We start from the raw sequence: 4,671 nt of genomic DNA, 5'->3' as shown, positions 1-4,671 counted from the left end.
TCTTTCCTCTCACCCCTCTCTAACTTCTCGTCCCTCTCTCTCCTCTCTCCTCTCTCCCCTCTCTTTGTTCTCTCCCCTTTCTCCTCTCACCCCTCTCTATTTTATCACCCCTCTCGCTCCTCTTTCTCCTCTCTATCTTCTCTCCCCAATCTCCCCTTTCTCTCCTCTCACCCCTCTCTATCTTCTCGCCCCTCTCTCTACTCTCTCCTCTCTCCCCTCTCTATCTTCTCGCCCCTCTAACTCCAATCTCCCCTCTCTATCTTCTCAACCCTTTCTCTCCTCTCACCCCTCTCTATCTTCTCGCCCTTCTCTATCTTCTCGTCCCTCTCTCTCCTCTCTCCTCTCTACCCTCTCTATCTTCTCGCCCCTCTCTATCTTCTCGTCCCTCATCCCTCTCTCTCCTCTCTCCTCTCTCTCTCCTCTCGCCCCTCTCTCTTCTCACCCCTCTCTCTCCTTTCTCCTCTCTATCTTTTCTCCCCTCTCTCCCCTCTCTCTCCTCTCTCTCCTCTCTATCTTCTCGCCCCTCTCATCTTCTCACCCCTCTCAATCGTCTCTCCCCTCTCTCTCCTCTCAGCTCTCTCTCTCCTCTCGCCCCTCTCTATCTTCTCGTCTCTATCTCTCCTCTCTCCTCTCTCCCCTCTCTATCTTCTCTCCCCTTTCTCCTCTCGCCCCTCTCTATCTTCTCACCCCTCTCTCTCCTCTCTCCTCTCTCTCTCCTCTCGCAACTCTCTCCTCTCAACCCTCTCTATTTTCTCACCCCTCTCTCTCCTCTTTCTCCTCTCTATCATCTCTCCCCTCTCTCCCCTCTCTCTCCTCTCTCCCCTCTCTATCTTCTCGCCCCTCTCTCTCCTCTCTCCCCTCTCTATCGTCTCACCCCTCTCTCTCCTCTCACCCCTCTCTATCTTCTCGCCCCTCTCTATATTCTTGTCCCTCTCTCTCCTCTCTCCCCTCAATCTCCTCTCTCTCCTCTCTCCCCTCTCTATCGTCTCACCCCTCTCTCTCCTCTCACCCCTCTCTATCTTCTCGCCCCTCTCTATATTCTTGTCCCTCTCTCTCCTCTCTCCCCTCAATCTCCTCTCTCTCCTCTCACCCCTCTCTATCTTCTCGCCCCTCTCTATATTCTTGTCCCTCTCTCTCCTCTCTCCCCTCAATCTCCTCTCTCTCCTCTCTCCCCTCTCTATCTTCTCGCCCCTCTCTCTCCTCTCTCCCCTCTCTATCGTCTCACCCCTCTCTCTCCTCTCACCCCTCTCTATCTTCTCGCCCCTCTCTATATTCTTGTCCCTCTCTCTCCTCTCTCCCCTCAATCTCCTCTCTCTCCTCTCGCCCCTCTCTATCTTCTCACCCCTCTCTCTCCTCTCTCCTCTCTCTCTCCTCTCGCAACTCTCTCCTCTCAACCCTCTCTATTTTCTCACCCCTTTCTCTCCTCTTTCTCCTCTCTATCTTCTCTTCCCTCTCTCCCCTCTCTCTCCTCTCTTCCCTCTCTATCTTCTCACCCCTCTCTCTCCTCTCACCAGCTCTCTATCTTCTCGCCCCTCTCTCTCCTCTCCCCTCTCTCCTCTTGCCCTTCTCTCTCCTCTCTCCATCTCTATCTTCTCTCCCCTCTCTATCTTCTCGCCCCTCTCATCTTCTCACCCCTCTCAATCTTCTCTCCACTCTCTCTCCTCTCTACCCTCTCTCTCCTCTCTCCCCTCTCTATCTTTTCACTCCTCTCTATCAGTGTCCAGTCAGTGTCTGTATTCACTTTTCTCTCTCAATTCAATTCAATTCAAGGTGCTTTATTAGCATGACCGATGGGTACAATCAGTGTTGCCAAAGCAAATAAAAATAATAAAATTAACATAGAACAAAACAAAAAATAGAAGTAAAATAAAATCTACAGACATGTTACAGACATTTACAACAAAGACATATTATATAATATTGACATACTGTAGGCAGCTGGAGCATTATTGGGAGACGGACTCACTGTTCCTCAGGCTGTGACAGGAGATCACATACTGGGCTGCCAGATCAACTGAGTTCCCTCCTCCCTCTCCCAGTAGGATTGGGACCTGTTGTGGTTTTGGCAGGTGTGGGAACTCTGGGATTAGATTTCTGAATTTCGGGAAGAATGTTTCTCTAATCCCAGAGTATCTGTCACAGTGCAGTAGGAAGTGCACCTCTGTCTCTATTTCTCCCTGCTGGCAGTGGGAGCACAGCCTGTCCTCTCTGGGCAGCCAGGTCTGCCTGTGTCGCCCAGTTTCTATGGCCAGGTTGTGGTCACTGAGCCTGTACTTCGTCAGGGTCTGTTTCTGTTTGTTATTTTTTATTTTGGTCAAATATTCAGCTAGTGTGTATTGTCTGTTTAAGGTTCTGTAGCATTCCAGTTTATGTTGTGTTTGTGTGTGTGTGTCCCAGTGTGTGAGATATTGCTGTTTGATCTGTGCTGTGATGTGGTTGAGTCTCTCTCTCTCTCTGTGTGTTTCTCGCGAGACTGAGTGTGTGAGTGGGCGGAGCTTCGGTGGGTTTGATCGTGTGGCGGTGTTTTCTTCACTGGGTTTGTGTTTTTCTGTCTTTTTTGGGGAAAAGCAGGGTTTATTTTCTCATCATGGCCGGTTCTGGAGGCCCTGATCCTCCAGACCTCTCCTTTGAGAAACTAACTCGTCGCCATGGTGTGAAAATCTCCCCTGCAGAGTTCTGTCCGCTTGAGAGGTGCGTTCTTGCGGTCGGGGAGGTCGTGGGCTGCAGGAACATCAGGTCCGCTTCCCGCATGAGTGGAGGTATAGTCATTTTCTTGCAGTCTACCGATTTGGCAAACACCCTGGTGGAGAAGGGAGTTGTCCTGGACGGCACCTTCACCCCGGTACTGCCTCTCACGGCCCCGGCTCGAAAGATCACCCTCTCCAACGTGCCTCCGTTCATGAGGAACGAGCTGCTGGAGAGGGAACTGTCCCGATACGGACAGGTGGTCTCTCCGATCAGGAGGGCCCCTCTGGGCTGCAGGGCACCGCAGCTGAAGCACGTCGTCTCTTTCCGTTGACAGGTCTACGTCATCCTAAAAAACCCCACGGAAGAGATCAATGTGGCCCTTAAATTTCGTATTGACAGCTGCGACTATGTTGTATTCGTGACTTCGGAATCGATGAAGTGCTTCAGGTGTGGGAGCGAGGGGCATGTGGTGAAGAACTGCCCGGAGGTGGAGGAAGAGACGGGCAGGGAGCCTCAGCCCCAGGGCGCACAGGAGGCCAGCCGACAGCGTCAGGCAGCGGGGAGCGGAGCAGCGCAGGGAGGCAGCGGGGAGTCAGAGCCCACGGCCGGGGTGCAGGAGAGGAGATCGCTGGAGGGAGCAGGTGAGCCCGAGCCGGTGGCGTCCCAATCAGGAGAGCAGATAGTAAAGAGTGGACCACCGCAGCCCTCAGAAGAGCAGGGAGCCCCCACACCGGGAGAGCAAGAGATGAGCGCTGGCGGAGAGATGAGCGCTGCTCAGGAGAGTCAGGAGAGAGAGAGCAGGTAGTGACACCGACAGGGGAAAAACGCGTCTCAAGCGCCAGCAAAATTGTAGACACGGTGTGGGGAGGAAATGAGTTATCATCTGGAAAATAGATGATGGTTTTAAGACGCCACGGAGAAAGCGAACGAAAATTCTGTGCAGAGTGCGGTGCAGAAGAAGCGCAGCACAGAGAGCTCGGTGGAGGGCGGCTCTGTCGCCGGCCCGGGGGCCGCGAGTGACTCCGACACCGGGAGAGTGAGGACGCGCTGGAGTGTCCACTCGGAGTCCGGGAGCGACGACGAGGGCGGCTTCACCGACTCCTCTCTCGCCTCGGGCTCCTCGGCCCGGCGGAGCTGCAGAGGAGGCTACAGTTTCCAGAGCAGCAGTGAGTTCTTAGAGAAGACTAAAGGTAAGAGGGGAACTGTGGTCGAGGGACTTTTTTTTCCGACACCGAGCTCTTTGTCCTCTCCGCGACGCGCCATCTGAAGAGGGGGCTCGGGTGCGAATAACTTCAGCGATCAGGAGAGATGGCGGCTGAAGAGCCTTTTAGGTAAGATCAAGGCAGGACCGCGGAACGCACCTCAGCACGAATGAGTCCTGTCCCTCACGTCACATCACTATCCGTCTGCGTGCCACATGTCTGTTCGTGTTTTATGTTTTTCTTTTTTTCTTTTCCGCAAACATGGGCGACATTAGAATAGGGAGTTTGAACACCGATGGGTGCAGGAGGGCTTTGAAGCGAGCTGCGGTGCTGGAGGTCATCAAACAAAAGAGCCTGCAGGTGACTTTCCTGCAGGAGACCCACACCGACAGCTCCAACATCGTCGCCTGGCAGCGGGAGTGGCAGAAGGACATCGTGTACAGTCACGGGTCCCCTGTGAGCGCGGGGGTCGCGGTGCTGTTCTCTGTGGGGTTCAAGCCCCTCTCTATCGCTATCCAGGAGGTGGTGAAGGGTCGCCTGCTACTCGTGCGAGTAGTTGTCGGGAAGAAAACGTTTGTTTTTATTAACGTTTACGCACCCACCGACGGCGGGGAGAGGGTCACCCTCTTCAGGGAGCTTGAGACTCCACTGGCGACCAGCCAGCCTGAAGAGCTGGTCTTCCTGGGGGGGGATTTCAACTGCACAGAGAGCAGCACACTGGACAGGAATCACGCAGAGCCACATGGCCCGTCGGCCAGGGAGCTGCGCAGGATCCTCGTCA

Source organism: Lepisosteus oculatus, chromosome 4 (assembly GCF_040954835.1).
Source record: "Lepisosteus oculatus isolate fLepOcu1 chromosome 4, fLepOcu1.hap2, whole genome shotgun sequence".
In the NCBI taxonomy this organism is placed as follows: domain Eukaryota; kingdom Metazoa; phylum Chordata; class Actinopteri; order Semionotiformes; family Lepisosteidae; genus Lepisosteus; species Lepisosteus oculatus.
The sequence above is the reverse complement of the archived record's forward strand: the minus strand, read 5'-3'. Positions refer to the sequence as shown.